Here is a 22,204-nt window from a genome sequence, read left to right as displayed (position 1 = left end):
TCCGATGATAATATAAATTTCGCTTTTCCTCAGAGTATTTCATTATCAAGTGTCGGCCTGATGAAAAGCCTGAGCAAAGCCACCTGCAGCTCACAAGACTGCCATCTCCACGAGCCCCTTTGGGGCGGGGCAGATGGCAGACCAGAGGCCTAGCTTCTCCCTGCGAGCCCCGTGAGGGCGGGGACTGTGGCTAGGCCTGGGGACACTTGGTCCCAAAGATGAGGGGGTACTTGTACCTCCTCCCATGGGAGACTTAGGCCTCGAGACACTCCCCAGATAGAGAGCCAAGGCCGGGTCACCACTATTGGAAAAGACCCGGGCCGGGAGAATACCGACGAATAAAAAAAAAAAAAAAAGTGTCGGCCTCGTATTTGATTTAAATGTGCACATATCTGCTTGGTTTAAATATGTAAATTTATATTAATTTATATTTACTAACTAGAAGACATAGCAAGGACAGCGATGCACAATAACACACAAGGACAATGACTCACAAAAACACAAAGCTTCGCAAGTACAGGGACTCCAAGGTAAATATGGCGTCGCGAAACATACACAAAGAACAAAACACAAACACACACACACACAGATGGCTGGAGGCATGCTGGATATTACACTTGACGTTCTCACCGCTAGTGTCAGACTCTGACCTGTGACAAGTACAATGTTCGTGTCTATCTTCTTCCATTTTACATTAAGGGAGTTAAAAGTCTGCAAGGAAGAAAATATTTGGTGTAAGATCCTCAAGGTTTTCTATGTAGCTTCTCTCTTCTTTGTGTGTTCAGTGAAATCCTCTGTTGCTGCTGTTATTGTAACGTTAATTACCAGGTTTTATTCTCCGCTTTTTTTCTAAACGCCTATTATCTGGGATCCATATTTCACCAACTCAGAAATTATGTAAGAACACTAGCACAAAAGATCGATAAATATGGATAATAGAAAGCAGAGTAAACCTTTACACAATGTTTCCCTCCAGAACTTTAAGACTTGATAAAGCCGTCGAGCGAAACGTTGTGTTCGTGAAAGTTTGTTCTGCTCTCAGTGTTTTTATATTACCCATACCATCACAGGTACTCACTACCGTTAAAGAAGTGTTTCTACCTGCAACCAAGAGTTCTCACTACTGTTGAAAGATGTTTTTCTAACTTCAACCAGAGGTCCTAATTACTGTTGGGAATGTGTACAGGATTTCTAACTACCACCAAAGGCCCACACTACCGTTGGTAAGACTTATTTTTAACCACAACAATCACTACACCAATCCTCTCCACAGTAATACACAAGAATACAATACTCCTGGAACAAACCTTTACCCCCACTCTACTCTCTCCATCCCATCCATCCTGCCTGCCTTCTTCCCAGCTTGCCTCACTTAATTTACCCACCCCATCAACTTACCATTCTCCCTCTACTTCCCATCCACCTCCCTATTCCCGCCTCCCCTCTCCTCACCCCCGTTCTATCTACCAATCTTCCTAGGCTGTCTCCTCGTCTAGTCTACAACATGCGTAGAAACCAACAAATCCGACCTTCACCCCTACGAATACAGGTGGTTAGGTCGTCTGGCCTGGAGAGGGACCTATCCTCTCACATCCCCACTTGCAAAATCAACACCTATGCCTCCTTCGCCCAAAGCAATTTATCATCTGGTTCGTTTCATCCCCGATGTTTAAGAGTGAAAGAGAAATGAAGAAGGGGGATAGGGGAAGAAGAGGGACACATAAAGGAGGAAAATGAGTAAAAAGAGGAGCAGAAGCAGCAAAGGAAAAGGAAAAGCAGGGTTGGGACGAGAGGTATAGGAGAAAGCAAAAGGAGTAGGTGAAAGGCGAAAGAGGAAGTAAATGAGAAGAAAAAGAGAGGAATAGAAGAAGGGGGAAAGGAGGAGCCGAGTATAAGGCAGGAAGAATAGAATGAAACAAAATTAATAGATGGAAGGAGGAAGAGGGGAAGCATATGGAATAGAAGGGGAAGGGAGGGGAGGATTATGGGGAGAGAATCCAGCTCAGGAAATTGCTAAACTGGCGCCTCTTGCTGAAAATGTTTCCTCCTGAATCTGCATCTATTTATCCAAGTCCTTGTTTTCTTGCCCCCTCACACGATGCCATTTTCCCCTCCTCCATCGTCTCCAACAGTTACAGTGGTGGGAAAAGTGCTTCTCCAACAACTTTCTACAATGATAGTGGTGAGGAAAGTGCTTCTCCAACCCTCTACAGTAGCAGTGGTTTTTGAAGGCTCTTCTTCACTCTTCTACAGTGACTGTAGTGAGGAAGGAACTCTCCAACAACGTTCTACAGTGACTGTAGTGGGGAAGGGACTCTCCAACAACCTTCTACAGTGACTGTAGTGGGGAAGGGACTCTCCAACAACCTTCTACAGTGACTGTAGTGGGAAAGGGACTCTCCAAGAACCTTCTACAGTGACTAGTGGGGAAGGGACTCTCCAACAACCTTCTACAGTGACTGTAGTGGGGAAGGGACTCTCCAACAACTTTCTACAGTGACTGTAGTGGGGAGGAGACTCTCCAACAACCTTCTACACTAACTGTAGTGGGAGAGGGACTACTTGGATCTACCTGGAGGGTATTCCGAGAATCAACGCCCCCGCGGACCGGTCCACGACCAGGCCTCCCGGTGGATCAGAGCATGATCAATCAGGCTGTTACTGCTGGCCTCACGTAGTCCAATGTACGAACCACAGCCCGGCTGATCCGGCACCGACTTTAAGTATCTGTCCAGCTCCCTCTTGAAGGCAGCCAGGGGCTTATTGGTAATTCCCCTTATGCTTGGTGGGAGGCTGCTGAACAGTCTTGGGACGCGGACACTTACAGTGCTTGCCCTTAGTGTACCAATGGCGCCCTTTCTTTTCATTGGGGGTATTTTGCACCGCCTGCCCAGTCTTTTACTTTTGTAGGGAGTGATTTGTGTGTGCAGATTCGGGACAATTCCTTCTAGGATTTTCCAGTCTTCTACAGTTCCAGTGGTGAGGAAGATGCTTCTCCAACAACCTCTACAGTGATAGTGGTGGGGAAGATGCTTCTCCAACAACCTTAGTGGGAATCTTCTAAAACAAGAGAGAATTTGGGGCAGCCTCTTGTGTGAAAGTATTGATGGGGATAATAATGTATATTCACGCGGAAGTCCTAAACCCATAGGGACTGTTGGGAGGGACTGAGGGTATGGTTTATCGTCTTTATTCTTTATACCCACGTTGCCTACCCCGGCGGCCTAGTCTCAGACCAAGCCTCCCGGTGGATGGCCTGATCAACCAGGCTGTTGGTACTAGCCGCACCAAGTCCATCTTATACGCTACAGCCCGGTTGATCAGAAACTGACTTGAGGAACTTGTCAAGACCTGCATATTGCCCATCCACACACATCATTCCCCGCCTTTGCACGCACACACACACACACACACACACACACACACACACACACACACACACACACACACACACACACACACACACACACACACAGTCTTCGCCACCATCCTTACACACACCCTTTCGCACACTATCTCCCAAAAAGTTCACATCTGTTCCATATTCCTGCTTACGTATGTCAATCTCGAGCTCTCACGTGGCAGACACAAGCGAGGGGGGTGCCCCCGTCGCAAACAATCACGTGATGCCCCGTGCCACAATTACATCCACGTGCCACTGGTTTCCAAAGCCTTCATGATATCACGGGCAGGTTTTAGTGGAGTGCGTGGCAGCCTGCCCAGTGAGCTAGACCAGAAGTAGACGCTCAGCTTCCCACCACCAAAACACTAGTCCCAGAGGATACCTTACAACCAAGAGAAAGAGGGAGAGAGAGAGAGAAAGACAAGAAAATGTGGGTAGGCAGACATAGGGGAGAAGGAAATCACAAAGGTAAAATGAAAACACTATAGTGATTGTGCGGACAATTACTTAAAAGACTTTTACTCTTACCAAACATAAATCCTCACTCCCCATCCTTCCCACCTACCTAGGTTGCGTTCCTCCATGTAACTACCAACTACAATAGGATAATAGTACACTGCAGTTGTTCCCACTTTGTGACCAATCGGAAAAGGGTAGCATCACACTGCGGAGTCACTGTCAATTCAACCTCTGAATGTTTCGACATCATGAGGATTTGTCATTTCTAAAAATATACATACATCATAAATAACAAAAAAAGGCACAATACCGTGGCTGGAACGATACACAAATAACGTCGTCGTAAGCTCCTCTCTTCTATGTGCGGGTTATTTGTGTATACATACATCATGTGGGCGCCTCACTCCTAACACTGTACCAACATCATGTGGGCGCCTCACTCCTAACAGTGTGCCAACATCATGTGGGCGCTTCACTCCTAACAGTGTGCCAACATGTGGGCGCCTCATTCCTAACAGTGTGCCAACATCATGTGGGCGCCTCACTCCTAAGTGTGCCAACATCATGTGGGCGCCTCATTCCTAACACTGTGCCAACATCATGTGGGCGCCTCACTCCTAACAGTGTGCCAACATATGGGCGCCTCACTCTTAAAATTAAATTTTCAATAAAATAACAAAAATCCTACCCATCCATAACATTAAGTAACGCATCCTATCTCATCCCACCTTCAGATTAGTACAAAATTAATAAGTTTATACAGAGGAGGAGGAAGAAGAGGAGCAGGAAGAGGAGGAGCAGGAAGAAAAGGGGGAGGAGGAAAGGGAAGAGGAAGAGGAGGAGAAAAGGAAAGAGGAAAAGGAGGAGAAAAGGGAAGAGGAAGAAGAGGACACGTTTTTCTTTTTTCCATCCTTATAGTACTCCAGATTTGGTGAATGGAACTAGTATCCTCCTTTCCTTCAGTCTTGCCACCCCCAGCACCTTCTTCCCTTCAGCCTTGCCCTCCAGCACAACTCCTTCCCTTCAACCATGCCCTCCACAACGCCGCCTTCCTTTCAACCACGCCTTCCACAGCAGCCCAATCAACCACGCCTTCTACAACAACCCATTCCCCTTCAACCATGCTTTCCATAACAAATTCCCTTCAACCATGCCTTCCATAGCGCCCCCTTCCCTTCAACCATGCCTTCCACAGCGCCCCCTTCCGCCACCTGAGTGGGTCCCGCCAAATTGCCTTATGAGCACTCGATTATATTTAAGGGGAAGGGGCGGGCACGTAGGCGGTGGCAGGAACAGAAGGGAGGGAGTGGAGGACAGAAGCGTCAGCCTAGAGACGAAGATTGTTGACCAGACAGAAGCTAGGAAGATGCTGCCTGAGTCTGTGTGTGTGTGTGTGTGTGTGTGTGAAAGGGAAGATAGGGAGAGGGAAGAGATGGGTGGAAGGATGCAGACAGATTGAAAGGACAGGATGGGAAATGGAGGATAGGGTTTGGAATGGGAGAGCAGAGTGTGGTGTATTTCTTTTTATGGGTATTTTGTTTATGTTCCTCAGGGTAGCCATCCCGACCGTGTGATCGATCTCGTATGGCTTCCCATGAGGTAGAATAAGCCTTCCTCGCCCAATATTTTGAATATATATTTGATGGGCTTCAAGAGTTTTCCTACTCCCAGAGCCCGGCCCTGGGCCAGGCATTTTTGGTCTTCCTGGAGTGTTCCGAGGGCCAACTCCCCCACGGCCCGGTTCTAGACCAAGGCTCCCTGTGGTGCTAGCCGCATGAAGTCCATCGTATGCACCACAGACCAGCTGATTAGGAAAAACTGTAGCAGATGTACCCTGAGCGGTAATAGGAGACAAATAAGGGCAAGGTGTAGGACGGGGCGGAAGAGTGTAGAACATGGGTAGGAAATTACCTTGACGAGCGATCTCTATCACCAGCCTAGCCTATTTAGGCTTCGAAGGCTACAAACTTTTGTCCATCTGAAATTGTAAGTTTTTAATAAGGTCGATCACACCGGGTTTAGAGCTAAAGTCACTTGATGCATGTAACTAAATCACCACTGCAGAAAGCCAGAAGAAAATGGTAAAGCGAAAAAAAATAGCTTGATTTTACGGCCAAAGTGAAGGGAAATATACACTAAGATACAGATACCTCTCAGTGTATAACTTGTGGCAGGTGAAGTTACCCACCTCCTGGCCCAGAAATATACAGAGAAACCAAGAGATGAAACAATCAGAATTCCCAGAATGAGAGCGGCCACCTGGAGGTATGAAAGCTGGAACCCAAGTGGCGCTGCCATGCACTCACCCCGGGATTAACAGAGGAGGGGGAATCACAGAAACGTATCTCCTATGAGCTCAGGTCTCGCTGGTTTTATTAAGCGTGGCAAGCGTTGCCAGGTCTTGTTGCTATGACTGCCCAACACTCCCTTCCTGATTAGGATATAATCAAATCAAAATTAAGTCTTTCTTAAACTGAAGACCCTATAAATTGTCCTAAATTCCTAAATATAATAGCGGGCCGGACAAATTCCTTGACGGGTCATATTTTGCCCACCTCTGGTGTAGTAGTAGCATGGCGACGCTCTAGGCCATGGCCTCTCATGCTCAACAATGATCACAAACCATAACTGTCGCTCCACGGAGCGAGTTATCATATGACTAAGAATTTCGTCAGGAAAATGAGTTTTTTTTATGACGAAACTAATTATCATTTTTTTCGCAGACGTGGATTACCGCCCCAGAGGACCGTCTCTGCTTGTATTCACCGCCAGACGAAGGCACAGGTAAGAAGAGTGCAAAGTCACCTACATGGCTCCGGGAGTAGAACAAACTCTCTAAGCTCAAGCTATACTGCCACAAACATCAGTGTTATGCCCTACTACCATCATCCTGCCTCCAACACCACAAGTCCAGATTCAATGTCTCTTTCCACACTTTTACATAGCAAGGAAGGGGACCGAGTCTTCTCCCTGGCCCCTACATCACAGAGATGGGACTGTTTCTCGAGCCTGCAGCTTCCCGAGGGACGCGACTCGGTCCCTTTCCTCAACGTACTAGCCCTAGAAATTCCCTTATGAGTTTCCGATTGCTGGTAGCTTAGGGCTCAATTCGGTGGCCGGATACCTCCCAAGCCGACGGCCGGATACTGCCATGATGCTAAGTTGGGCTCCCCTCCGACCAACAAGCTTAATCCTCGTGGCAGCAGGGCTTAGAAAAACTAATACATTGGCAGTAAGCAACTAGAAAATGAAGAACTAGAGGAATAAGGAAGAAAAGTGATTGGGACTAGGTGAGACAGAATGATGTAGCAATAAAATTTGGGGAAAAAAGAACAAAGTAGCAAACAAGCAAAGAGAGGCCGCGGAAAGTCAAGACAAAATGAAAAAGGCAGCTAGCAAGAAGAAATAAAGGTCGTATAGCAACAAAATGATGAGGCAGCAACAGAGTGAAGTGAAGGACGAACAAAGAGAACAGCGGGGGTGCATGAGGAACAATGAAAGAAAAGTTGGGAGAAGAGAAGGTAAGGGAATATACAAGTATAAAGAAAATGTCGCACAAAATAGAGATTTTATTGTTAAATACAATAACAAGCAGACAGTGGAAGAAGTGGAGAAGTAGGGAGAGAGAGAGAGGGAGAGAGAGAGAGAGAGAGAGAGAGAGAGAGAGAGAGAGAGAGAGAGAGAGCAGGAAGAGGATAAAGCAGTGGAGGACTAAGGAAAGAAGAAGCAAGAGGTGGGTATGGCCTTCTGCTGTTGTATTATTTTTACATATCCTAGATAATGTAAGGAATCACGAAATCGCTTGGATGTTCATCATTTTTTCTAAGTAGTTGTTTTGCATAACTAGCTGTATTTTAGTCGTTGCACGGGCCTAGAAAGGCATCCTCGTATTGCATAACCCCAAGCACCCACTTTCCCCTACCCTGCACCTCAATGCGCTCTATAGGAATAGCGCAGAGTGCGGCGTAAGTTTCTCATGCAGATAAATATTAGCGTTGAAGGCTTGAAGCTAATCAGAAGAGGCATTCATAAGCTATCACTTGGAAAATGAAAAGCAAGGCTCCTTGAAATTGATCTCCCTGTCTGCCATCACTGTTCCTAGGTGACCCACTTCAAGTGTAACATTGGGTCAGCTGCTAAGGTTTCCTCCAATATGCACATCATATGAACATCATTTAAACATCATATGAACATCATTTAAACATATGAACATCATTTAAACATATGAACATCATTTAAACATCATATGAACATCATTTAAACATCATATGAACATCATTTTAATAAAATAGTTGTTTTCAGTGCAGGAGTAAATCACCTTCATCAAAACAAAAATAAGTTAGCTTCCTAAGGTTTTTCTCGTATTTACTAGATTATTATTATTAAAAATTATATAGCCGTGAGGAAATTAACTTATTTTTTCTTTTAATGAATGCCTTAAGCCTGCACTAAAGACTTTTTTTCCTTAGAAACTTTCACGTCCACAATAAATTAGATTGAAAATAATGTATATATTAGGAAGCCTTTTAGTCTGCCTGGGTGTTACACTTGAACAGTAATGGCAGAGAGAGAGAGAGATCAATTTCAGGGAACTTTGCCTTCCCTTTTCTTGTCCTGGAAGTGAGAGGAGAAATGCGCAATGTTAGCGCCCCTGACTCGTTAGGCAAGCGATTTCTGCTGCTATGACCTCCTATAAAGTCTACAGAGTTTACATTCGCACCGCACTCCAGCGGTTGTTGCTGCCGTGGCCTCTGTGGTGTCTAAAGTGCCAAATATAGCATCACACTACAACAGTTGCTGCTACAGTGGCCTTATGATGTCATCACACCCTAGCAGTTATGGCTTCCGCGAACCATTATAGGGCTGCCGCGATCCTCTAGGCAGGGTCAACGGTAGCAGTGACCGGGTCATCGCAAAACGAAGACCTGCGTCAGGAATGCTTTTCCTGACGAAAAAATACATTATTTTCACCTTTTTACCTATTGACTCCTGGTGTGCGGAACAGAGAATAAGAAGCCTCACCTCTGAGTTACCCTTAACACTTTCCGATGATCATCGGTAATTGTTAAGGAGAAAAATGGCCAAACTTCATATTTTTAATTTTTATCTCTACGGAGAAAGGTTTTCCAGTTTCACCAAGCTTGCACCCAGCCCACTTGGATACCTATGGTATACCAGTGATGGGTTTCACGAGTTCTTTTACCCTCGTAGCCCAGTCTGAGCTCAGACTGTGCTACCAGACCTTTTATCCTCGTATATAAGGGGAAATTACCAATATACTCCAAGCTGTCTCGAAGAGGGACCTTAATAACTTTTTTAAGTCGGTTCCTTATCAACTTTCTCAAGTCAGTTTCTAATCATCTGGGATATGATGCACACGGTGGACTGCGTACTGCTTGCATCAACAACCTGATTAATGAGGCCACAATCCAGGAGGTTTAATCGTGGGTCAGGCAGCAGGACCATCAACCCCGGGAAAGACAACATGTAGTTAGATGATGATTGTCATTATTATTAATTATTGTTGTTAGTAAGAAGTCGTTTTAATCTAATCTTTGCAGGAAATGTTGTGCATATTTTGCCCAAAATTATATCTTTTAATCGATTATATAGTAATAATAATAATAAAACACATTATTATTATTACTAAAAAGTCCATTACTATGAATGAAAAAGCCAGGGAATAAAATTCAAGAGATTTCCACGAATTCCTGTTCCAAAAAGCCTGGTGTGTAGTCCTTGAGTAATACTGGAGCAGCAGAAAGTAATGATGGTGGGGGCTAGTGATCCAGTCCACATATTTCACCCAAAGTGATCCACTGTCAGTGATTCCCCCCCCACGAGTGATTCCCTCCACGAATGATCCACCTACACTCCAGCCCCCATTGATGCTTACACTCCACGGAAAGTGATCCACCTACACTCCAGCTCCCACTAATACACTCCCACGCCAAGTGATCCACCTACACTCCAGCTCCCACTGATGCTTACACTCCACGCCAAGTGATGCACCTTCCTTCCCCTCCCTCAGTATTGGAGGATACTATTCAACACAACTGCCATTGGTGTCATTTCAAAAGGTATTGTGCTCACGACTGTGCATAATGACCTTCCCGAGCCTGCGACAGGGTACTCCACTACCCCTGTGCCCTCCACCATCCACTCCCCCCTTTAATTATTCAGCTCTTCTAAACTCCAGTCTTCCTTGGAACTCACATTTTCCCCTTCCATCCTCGTGTCCTCCTCTTCATCCTTTCCGCTCTCCCTTCATTACTCTCATCTTTCCCTCTATTCGCTTTTCCTCATTCCTCTTTTACCCTCCTACCCCTCTCTGCACATCACACAACTTTTCCAGTACCGTAACCAGGATCTTTACTTTCCTAAATATTGGTAATTTATAGCGCTGCTAAAGTATATGTCGTTGATCATGTTCATCCGTGAGTTTCTCTGTGCGCAGACAGTGGCCTTTAACCATCGTCTGCAGGACACAGGTGGTGATCAGACCTAGAGTCACCCAGGTGCTCGGGCTGGCCCTGAATTGATTCGAGCTTGTTGAGTCTTGAAAAGAACCGCCCTATGGCTAATGTGAGAAATTGAAAAATTTGTCTCCAATATCGTGTTCGTTATAGTATCCAGCAGTGCTAATCCCTCCGTCTCCAATATCCCATATCAACACGAGATTGATTGAAAGACACCAGTGACGCATCATTAACTGCAGATAACGCCAGATTGAAAGACACCATTGGCGCATCACTAATAACAGCTAACTGCCCCAACCAGAGGGGGTCAACAACACCGCGACTACATGATAACCATCAACCATCCCAGCCTTAGAAATGAGACCGTCGGGCCCCAAACATGGGGCCATCACCAGTACGTATAGTTTTACATGATCCACGAGCGAAGCGTTGTCACACTAAAAGCTCATTCTGCATATGTGTTTTGCTCAATCCTGTCGACATCTCGCCCTTGTATCCAGGAATAAGTAGAAAGCTGGCTACATGAACGCCTGATGTGAATGTGAAAGCAGAACGTGGATATACAAATATTTAATGAGATGCTTGTGGCCGCAACGAAAGTGTGACGAATAAGAGACGAATGAAGATGATTTATGATACGGCACGACAAAAGATGCGAGGAGGAAAATTTATGATTGCAAGAGATGGGCAGCTGGTGAGCCATTCCCGTGCGAGAGAACAGGCTCCGACTTTATATTCCCCGTCTTCAAGAGGATTACCTGTTCATGGTTCCGGGATCAACGCCCCTGCGACCCGGTCTCAGAACAGGCAGCCCAGGTGACAGCCTGGTTATTTAGGCAGCTGCTTCTCGCTATAAGCAATCCAGCATGAACACCAAAGCTCCTGTAGATGAAGATCTTTCTTGGAGAACTTGTCAAGTTCCCTTTTAAAAATGAATCGGTATTATACCTGTGACAGGTTTTGCCGATTTTTTCAGCCTCGTAGCCTTGCCTGAGGTAAAACACTCACTTTAAATGGTTGAAGAACCAGGTTATTGCTGCCAGCGGCTGTTGCCACCCACATCACAGCCACCGCAGCCCCTCACCGCCGCTTCATTCTCAGCACCACCGTTGACGAGGCAGGAGGCGAGGATATTGTTGCATCATGGGCTTGAAAAATGTCTGGATGAGGGAAGAGTTAGGCTGGAGGTTGAGCTCTCTGATGAAACTCCTCGTTGTCTATGGACTTTGTTAAGCGTCTGTGTTAAATGTGCCCAATCTATAGCCCCTTTCCTAGCCCCCCACCCACTCTCTAGCCCCAGTTTGCTATGCACCTTCTCCCTCACACCATACAATTACTTTGTTTGCCTCAACGTATCTTCCCCTCCCATTAAAAATACTATTTGGTACACAGCTTAAGCCTATTATCATTGTCTTCCAGCAAGGATAAATCTGTTGTCACCCATCTTCCAGCAAGGATAAACCTGTTTTCCAGACCTTCCAGGATGGATAGATAACCCTGTTCTCCACATCTTCCAGCATGGATAACCCTGTTCTCCTAAATATTCCAGCAAGGACAAACCTATTATCCCTTCATCTTCAAACACGGATGTGTTGGGCCAAAATTTTAAATACGTAAATGTCATCAACACTAACAGATGCAAAGTGAAAAACTACATAGAAAACAGGCACACTTCCCTACTATCCCAAGACTGAAATTCCCAAGACTCATCTGTATTTTAGGCTTCCTCAGTGTACTCTCGTCCTGGTGTGGGCATTGTATGTCTGTCCTTTGCCATCTCAATTTCTAAGTATTTTATACGTCGTAACTATGGCTCCGCGTGCGTGCGTGCGTGCGTGCGTGTGTGTGTTTTTTTTTTTTTATTTGTGTGCGCGCGAGCAAGTGTAAGATATGAATGGGTGAAGCCAAGTCACAACAACGGCTGCAAGTTCATGATCCAAAACACCTGCACTCTGATTACACACCAGCACTATACTTACCGCGCTTATTAAATCAACCAGCACCCCCTCTCCCTCACCGTCTAGCTAACACTAATACAATCACCAATCCCCCCTCTCCAAGATCATCACCTTTTCCACCATCACCGCCCTTAATACAATCACCATTCACCCGCCACAATCACCAGCACGAGTATCTGCCTGGACCTTCGCAAGTTACATAATCACATAATAAGGTTTCCTTGAGAAGCGTGCTTAAGAGGTTACTGATCCCTAGGGAGCGCAGAGCCTCCTGAAGATGAAGAGCCAGCATCGTGCCGGAGATCAAGAGTGCCAGCATCTTGCTCATCTGAAGAACACATCACCACTAAAAGCAGCGTTAAAACGAGAGAACCTGTTACTACTAGGGGCAGTGTTCATTATGAGAGAACACGTCACCATTAGAGGCAGTGTTCATCAAGACGAGAGAACATGTTACCATTTGAAGCGTTCATCAGCATATTAACCCTTGAAGTCTGTCAAGAATGCCGACCACAACATTAGTATTTATTACACACACACACACATACATTTATATATTACTAAATAAGAGTACTTGCGAGATTCGAAGCAGGTGAGAAACATAGTAGTGCGACACGTTCCAGCACAGCAAGATAATGTCGACAACAGAGAACTTAATAAACATGTAATAATAACAACAAAACCACTCATCTTGCAGCAGGATAAAATGCCTCTCGTTCCAGAGCCGTTGTACACGATCAGGCGAGCCAACACTTGTTCAACGATACTCTGAAGACATCGTCAAAATAGTTGCATGCCGCCACAATGAGCCCGGCATCTCCAGCATACCATCTCCAACACGCACCTGATTGAGTTTTCGGCATACATGTGAGAAAACCGAGTTCAATTCCCGAGTAAAGCAAGACATGGATAGGTCACCTAACACTTGTTCCTTGTTCTACTAGTAACAAACAGATTAACAGTTGGTCGAATGTTACATGTGGCAGCCTACGAAAAAGGACCGGGAGGATCTCAGTGGAATTAAACCAGACTACTCTCTTTACTTGAGTTATCTTGGTTAATTAACAAGAAGAATGTCTTCTATTTCCCCCACACACCAGAGGTGCAGTGTGATGCCACACACCAGAGGTTCATTGTGCTGCTACCCAGAGGTGTAGTGCACCGCCACACACACAAGTACAGCATAGCACTATGCAGGTCGAAGTCAACACACAAAGCCGTACGTGGACACAACAATATTAATAAGTATACGTACATCAGAGGACAAACCTGAAATGTATTTTACCGTCAACAAACATTAGTCATTGGCAAAGTATGATGAATATCCACACAACAGCCATTTCTGATTATGTCCTAGTTATCTAGCGAGAACTTTGGCCAGTTAAACAGATAACTAAAGGAAACCTGTATTAACACGACGTTTCACCTACATGAGGCTTTATCGAGTGCAAATTATTGATACAAATCTCAAAACACTTGCTGACAAAACCATACTTCATCCAGACTTTAAGCTGAAGATATAAAATACCTGTGACCGGTTTCGACGGCTCGAAGGAGGACCTGAGGCCAGACTTCCTTGTTCAGAGCCTGATCAACCAGTCTGTTACTGCAAGTATTTACAGATTATCTACAACATCAGTCGCTTACCAAAAAAAAAAAAAAAGTGAGACAAACAGTTTGGACAAGAGTAAACAATCCCCAAACACCTGCAATGCTCGGCCAGGGTTGGCTGATAAGTGGCCACAGTGCTTGCATAGGAACCCGTCCACCAGGATGATACCCAAGCCAACAACCAAACAACTTGCTAAACACTAGTAATACTATGCCATTAAGCCTTGACCTTGTGTCAAGTGGAAAGTTTTTGCTCCTGAGACATTCGCTGAGTCCACTCACACCTCAAGAGTATCACCACGATAAAAAGTTAGGGATGGGAAGAGTTATAAATTCGTCTTTATCGTGCGACATGTCTTCCTTCACACGAGTGCCGAGGAAAAAACTATCTCCCTGTAAAACAAAACAAAAACAAAAAAAGCCACGTAATTGTTAATCCTCTATAAGGCGTTGTACAAGTTGTACCTGACAAGCGCTTAAGGGCTTTCAAAAACATACATAGTGTCTGCGAATCTTCAACTGTAGTTGTAGTAATTATGTGAAACAAACTCGTGTGTCACTTTACACAAGGAGTGGTGTAGGCTCAATCATTCGTCCGCTAATCTCCATTCTAACTGTACCCACAAAATTAATTTAATGCGTAAAACAACCAATAAGGTTTAGCAATGAGTGACTTAAAAGTCAGCGGCCTATACATCTGTCAGTCATATTAGATATCACTCCGCATGACACTGATGTTTTGAACTGCAGATGTGTGTCTTTACATACTGTTGGCATCATCATACATGTTCTCCGGCAGATCCTCCGTCTGCTTATCTAGAGGTGTGATAAATTACACATGTGCAACTCTTGGGTATCTTTATTGAGGAAACGTTTCGCCACACGGTGGCTTCATCAGTCCATACAAAGGAGAATCTTGAAGATCAGGAGGAGAATGAGGTAATCAGTCCCTCAACCTTGAGTCGATGTGGTCAGTCCATCAATCTTGAATAGAATACAGCACATGTGTCTAATTTATCAACGTGTCGGTTCTGTGAACCATTCATCTACAATCCTGTCAGACACTGCAACTTCTTGGGATCTTAATACTTGGGAATTCTTCGCTTGCCTAACCCTTGGGCACGACCTACTTCCACATTGAACAAATGTGACACCACCTACGACTGCTGCACCTCTCCTGCCTACGGTTTATAAGCTACTTCTCGGCACATATGCCGTATTCTATTCAAGATTGATGGACTGACCACATCGACTCAAGGTTGAGGGACTGATTACCTCATTCTCCTCCTGATCTTCAAGATTCTCCTTTGTATGGACTGATGAAGCCACTGTGTGGCGAAACGTTTCCTCAATAAAGATACCCAAGAGTTGCACATGTGTCTAATTTATCAGCGTGTCGGTTCTCTGAACCATTCATCTACAATCTAGAGGTATACCAGGAGGGTGTTCCGGGGGGTTAACGCCCCCGCGGCCCAGTTCATGACCAGGCCTTAGCACGACACAGACGCATTAGCATTCAGTATACTTATCCTCAGGCCCCAGCCTCATTCATTTAAACTTACTGAGGTTGAATAATTGTCGTACACTTCTTGAAATAGGTGTAGGTCTCACTGTAATGTCTAGTAGCCATTTTCCAATTTCAAAATGTTGGTTATAACTATGACCATAATTTTTAAAAGGGTGGACCAGTAAGCCAGCGGAAGGCCCCGGTCAGATGACCAAAAGCTCCAACGGCAGGTTATCATCTGACCAAGATCCGCGTCAGGAAATGCTTGTCCTGTTTCCTGACAAACCTTACCTAACCAATTTTCCAATTTTATTTTCAACCTGAGTTTTGAGTCCTCCGTGAACACTGATATGTAGGAGTTTATTTCCCTACTCCTGGTAGGTAGTTTACATTTAACATTAACTTTAGAGGACCTAGGATTAAGTTTTGAGGGAAGCCACTGATTAAGCTTGCCCTGCTCCTCTCAGAACTTCGTCAACTGGCAGTACCTTTTCTCTCTCTCTCTCTCTCTCTCTCTCTCTCTCTCTCTCTCTCTCTCTGTGTGTGTGTGTGTGTGTGTGTGTGTGTGTGTGTGTGTGTGTGTGTGTGTGTGTGTGTGTATGTGTGTGTGTGTGTGTGTGTGTGTGTTACTTAAGAGCTGGGAAGTGTCCAACACAGCTTTCCGCCATACACGCAAGAACAGGAAGTGAACATTGCACGCTAACCACACAATTCCCTAAACACAAAGAATTTTTTTTTTTTATAATTTTGCTAAAGGGAGAGATTCTATGGAGAAGTGAATCTCATCTAGTAAGTGCACATACCATAATTAACACTACATATCCACGTTAACAACTGACACCATTGGCGATATCAGATCAATCACTGTTTCGATATACAAATATTACAACCTTTACAGCTGTACTTATTTAAGTCCTGCATACTTTTGCAAAGCTCTACGAACTTTAGTGATACTAAAAACATAGAAATACCTAAAGGACCTCTCCGAAGGTCAACGCCTCCACGGCCTGCTCCCACACCTGGGCTCAACCCGGCTGCTTCTGCTGGTCGCATGCAATTCAATTTGACCAGTTACCTCTTGAAGACTGCCAGACGTTTATTGGTAATTTCCCTTTATGCACGGAAGGAAGGCATTGAAGAGTCGGGGACCTCTGACACATCGAATTCTCTCTCGGTGTACTTGTTGTGCCTCTGCTTTTCAGTGAAGGTATCTTGCACTGTCTGCCAACTCTCTTGTCATATGGAGTGATTTTGGTGTTCGTGTGTGGAACCAGTCCCTCCACGATTTTCCAGGTGTAAGTTATTAGGTACTTGTCTCACCTGCCTTCCAAGGAATACAGCTGGAGGGACTTAAAAGAGTTCCCGGTAGTGCCGATGCTTGAGGGAGTGCATACGAGCAGTAAAAATTTTCTGTACGTTTTCCAGCTCAACAATCTGGCCTGCCTGGAAGGGTGCCGTTACTTGACAGCAAGTATTCCAGTCTGGAGAGAGCAAGTGACAGAGAGAGAGAGAGAGAGAGAGGGCTCCAAGTTCACCCAATTCCTTATTTGCATGTCTCATAACACTAAAAAGACTCAAATGAGCTGATGTAGGTAACAGCTCTTAGCTTGTAAATAAAAGGTAGGAACGCTTTAACCTATCTCCATGTTTTAAAAAAAAAGGAGCAAAGGAAGATGGAGGGGGAGCAATTGAAAAGACGCCTTTCTACACCCAACAAGGCGGAGGATATTGTGGTGGCACACGTGGTCAAGCCTAGATGAGTAGCTCAACACTCCACCACCACTAGTGAACCATGCTCACACACACACACACACACACACACACACACACACACACACACACACACACACACACACACACCACGTTCTTCACCACTACCCATCTCCTAACAAACTTCCGCCAGACGTATTTTTTTTTCTTTGAGGGAAGAAAGGAGGGAGGCAACGAAGAAGGGAGGAAAGGAAGGAAGGAGAGGACACTGTGGGCCATGTGGACAATGCAGGCCAGACAGTGGGTAATTAGCAACGGCCAACAGGAATGAGGCAGCGGTGTGGAACCAAGCTCACCACTGAAGACAAACAGACCAGGTTAGCGAGATACTGAGTTCATAATTCAGATATAGTCGCATTAATAATTACATTTATGAAGCAGCCTGAACACTTGGATAACATGAAGAATCAGACATGTGCAACATCTGGGTATCTTATTGGCAGACGTTTCACCATCTCCGCACCCAGATGTTGCACACGTATTTGGTATAAACCTTGATAATAGATACCGACAAATTGGTTTAGAAAGACACGTGAGCAAACACTAGGACATATTAGAAAACGTTTCGGTCCTGGAACCTTGATCACTTCTAACATACAGGACCGAAACGTTTCTTACATATGACATGTGTCAATTCTTCATCCTGTCGGTACTGTATATTATTCATGTACACAGATAACACACGCAACAAGCCAAGTGCCTATGACAAAATGTTAAGTAACAGCGCCTTGGAATGGGAAGACAGACCTCTGATGTACCTCTAACATGTTTCCAGTGCTCTCCTAGACCCACAGCCCAGCCCTAGACCAGTCCTGTCTGCTGCTTGCCTGCCCAACCAGCATGGTGCTGCTGGTGGCGCTCTGGCCAACATATCCAGCACAGGCTCTTTGATGTGGTTCTTGGCAGATGCAATGTGTTTTGATCCTAATGGGAAAGTGACCGCAGCTCCTTGGATGAAGAGCAAGCAGTTCATCAGCATCAACTACTTCCCTGGAAAGCTTAGTGACGTATTACACTAGTAAGTTTTGAAAGTGAAGACACTTGTGTACATTATTATTATTATAATCAAAAAGAAGCGCTAAACCACAAGGGCTATACAGCGCTGACACTTGTGTACAGTTCAGAACATTTGATAAAGGAAACGTTTCGCCACGAGTGGCTTCATCAGTCATCGAGAACTGATAAAGGTATTAATAAGAGAACTTTCACCACTCGTGGCGAAACATTTTCTTTAAAAAACGTCTTAGAGTGAAGATAAGTGTCTTGACCACCAGTGTGTGAATGTCACTTACCATCCTACAGTAACAAGTTGTTGCTCAAGACCTACTTTATGTCCTCGTACATATACCACGTCTTAGTCAGACTGTGTGTGGGGGGGGGGTACCTTGATGCTGGTGAAAGGCTCTTGCTCCAAGGAGCTAGACTTATCCCCACTTCCTCGGATCAAACATTACTGCCTCCCATTCCCTGGTGCTGTGTAACCACTTCTGGTTTAGTGCTTCCCAGGAAAGATACCTGAAGGATGCTTCCGAGGGGTCAACGCCCCCGCGGCCCGGTCCCTGACCGGGCCTACTGGTGGATCGAGGCCCGATGAACCAGGCTGTTACTGCTGGATGCATGCAGTCCAACGTACGAACCACACCCCGGCTAGTCAGGAACTAATTTGACGAGCTTGTACAGTTCCCTCTTGAAGACCACCAGAGGTTTGTTGGTAATTCCCTTTATGCACGAAGGGAGGGCGTTGAAGAGTCGGGGAACTCTGACACTCATCGATTTCTCTCTCAACGTACTCGTGCCCCTGCTTTCTAGTGGAGGTATCTTGCACCATCTCTTGTTTTCAAAGGGAGTGATGTCAGTGTTCAGGTTCGGGACTTGTCTCTCCAGGAATATAATTTGCACAGTTAACATATCGTTACACAAATAACCCGCACATAAAAGAGAGAAGCTTACGACGACGTTTCGGTCCGACTTGGACCATTGACAAAGTCATTGACTTTGTCAATGGTCCAAGTCGGACCGAAACGTCGTCGTAAACTTCTCTCTTTTATGTGCGGGTTATTTGTGTATCGTTCCAGTCACGGTATTGTGCCTTTTTTGTTATTTATTAACATATCGTTGTTTTTATTTCCCATTTTCATTGATGTATTAGCAGACGAATTTTGTACAGGCCTGTACTCACCTCTTTGTGGTTGCTGGGTCGAGTCTCGGTTCCTGGCCCTGCCTCTCCGCTGGATGCTGCTGGATTTTCCGTATGATTCGTACGATGGATTGCTTGCGTCCAGCAGTAACAACCAAGTTGATCAAGCCTTGATCCACCTGGAAGCTTGGTCTAGGACCGGGCCTCGGGGGCGTTGAGTAACAGAAACGTTTTTCAGGTATCCTGGCTACGTGAGCCCTATCATACCTTGCCGAAGGATACCTGAAGGATGCAAACTCTTAAAACTATGTATGGATCCTACCTCTACCACTTCGCTGTCTAGGTCGTTCCACTTCCTCACTTATCCAAGGCTAAAGAAGTATTTCCTAACATCCCTGTGACTCACCTGTGTATCAACTGCACTAAATGTTCTTTGCAGATCTAATTTTGAACGTATTAGAGAGTACGAATATGTTGCTACGTGATATATAATACTAAAATAAATAGGTAGTAGGTTTGTAGATAGTAACCATTATGAGAGGTAGTACACTACTGTCATACGAGTTGGAAATGGAAGCTTGTTAAACGCTTTCAACTCTGCCTGGATTGTTGGATTTATCTTTGTTTTATGAACACAAAAATGTCAGGTAAATTTTTATAACTCTCCTTCGTTCATTATTCACTTTTTATTACTTTTCCTACTCTTCTATATGTCCCTGTAGTTCTTATTCCTATATTCTTTTTTCAATTCATAAAACCTGGTCTGAAACCGGGGCGCAGGGATGATGATCCCAGAATTATTAACAGATATTACACCAGTCCGAAAGCTGTGCATTATTGAAAAACTTCAATTTTATCGCAATACTTTTTCCCTTTTTGTGGATCTTCAAATGATGATGATGATGATGATGATGATGATGATGATGATGATGATGATGATGATGATGATGATGATGATGATGATGATGATGATGATGATGATGATGATGATGATGATGATGATGATGATGATGATGATGATGATGATGATGATGATGATGATGATGATACAACAACTATCTGTTGTCCCACAGAATAGTGAATAAAGAAGAATTACTACCTGACCAATTAATTACCAGCTCACACAAGCACTACAAACACTCACACAAACACAATACATAAAACCACGAGAGTTCAATCATCATTAGAATGTCGTTAAGCCAGAAACGTGCAACTTGGTGTGGCAGTGATGCAGTGGGCAACCAACACAGGGAAATGAAGGAAGAGAAGAGTGAGGGAGAGGAATAGTAGACGTAAAGGAAGAGGAGAGAGAAGAAACGGAAAAAACAGAGGAAGGGGAAATGAAAGTAAAGGAGGAGAGAAGAAAGAGTAGAGAGAGGGGAGGGGGGAACGGAGTAGAAGAGAAGGAAAGGAGAAAGGAAACAATGCTTGTAGAGGATTCCGAGCGTCACTGCCCCCTCGACCCGATCCTAGACCAGGATTCAGATGGGCTACGCCCTGATCAACTAGACTTTAGAGTATTTTAACCTGTCTCCTGTTTCGAGATCTTTTCCTAAATCTTAACAATGCGAAGTGCGTCCGCTAAAAAAAAACATGGGCGCGACGAGCACACTAAAAGAGAACTCAATGAGTGTCAGTGGTCTCCGACTCTTCAACGCCCTTCTTCCCAGCATAAGGGGAATTACCAACAAACGTTTGGCTGTCTTCAAAAGAGAACTTAACAAGTTCTTCTAATCATTTCCTGACTAGCCGGGCTGTGGTTCGTATGCTCTGCTGCGTGCGACCAGCAGTAGCAACCTGGTTGATCACGCCTTGATCCTTCAGGCCTGGTCTGGGACCGGGGGGGCGTTGATCCCCATAAATAGCCTTCACCTACACTACAGGTACTCTCGCGGCCCGGCCTGGTACCAGTACCAGGAATCCCTGCTGACTACCTTTCTAAAATTTTCTCTTATAAATTTAAAGGTATATTTTTTCATTTATGTTAATGTAAAAATTAATAATTTTGTACCAAAGGAAACTTATAAAACTTACCTAACCTTATTATAACAAGCGCAATTTAATTTAGCCTAATCCAACTAAATATGTTTTAGATAAGTTTACAATAATTTAATAATAAACAAACACAATGAAATATAATTTTTTCGTTAGATTCAGAATGATTTTTGTGAAATTATTGCATGCACAATTTTTCGCTTGCCTTATTCAGCAAGAAGAGCGTTGCTATCACAGCTATACACCACAGACAACACACACATGTGTGTGGAAAAGAACAGTTGTCAATTGATCATGACCTTCATTGAAGGAAATGATTCGCCAAGACTTTATTAGTCCTGATACAAAGCTGAAACAAGGTATCAGCTTATTCTCTATTAGGACTAACCAAGTGACTTGTGGAGGAATGTTCCCTTTGATATATGTCCTCAACTATACAGAAGTGTCTTCTTTCACAGTTTGTCGATATCAACGTACAGTGTACAATTACTATGTTTTATGAAGCTTGACTTGATTATATTTCTCTCAACCATAGACCTGCTTGATACAACTTTCTCGACCTTTTGAAAATCAGTTGGATGGTTAAAATCTGTCACATGCGGGGAATGTGTAGCAGTCCAGTGTGGGACTACACCTGTTGCACCACACATCCACACACTCATAATTACTTGTTGTATAGAGGAAGGAAGAAGTGAGAGAGCTGTTAAGTTAGATACAAAAAAAATAACAGTAGAATCAAACAGGATATCACCCATCTTCGACTGTATAGGCCGTTAGCACCATGACGTATCTTGGATTAACATTTTCTCCAATTCGGGCAGCCAGTTTCACACAACTTACCTTCCGTACATTTCCGCATGCTTGAAATTTCATGTAAATTTGCGA

General features: G+C 44.5%; 1 protein-coding gene across 5 annotated transcripts in view; it reads right to left on the bottom strand.

Moving 5' to 3' along the window:
• LOC128688923 (plexin-B) overlaps window positions 1-22,204 on the bottom strand; it is a gene marked incomplete at its 3' end in the record, with an annotated part of 822,775 nt that overhangs the window by 108,267 nt on the left and 692,304 nt on the right.

Source organism: Cherax quadricarinatus, chromosome 16, assembly GCF_038502225.1.
Source record: "Cherax quadricarinatus isolate ZL_2023a chromosome 16, ASM3850222v1, whole genome shotgun sequence".
NCBI lineage: Eukaryota > Metazoa > Arthropoda > Malacostraca > Decapoda > Parastacidae > Cherax > Cherax quadricarinatus.
Note: the sequence above shows the minus strand (reverse complement) of the source record. Positions and strands in the feature narration are given on the sequence as shown.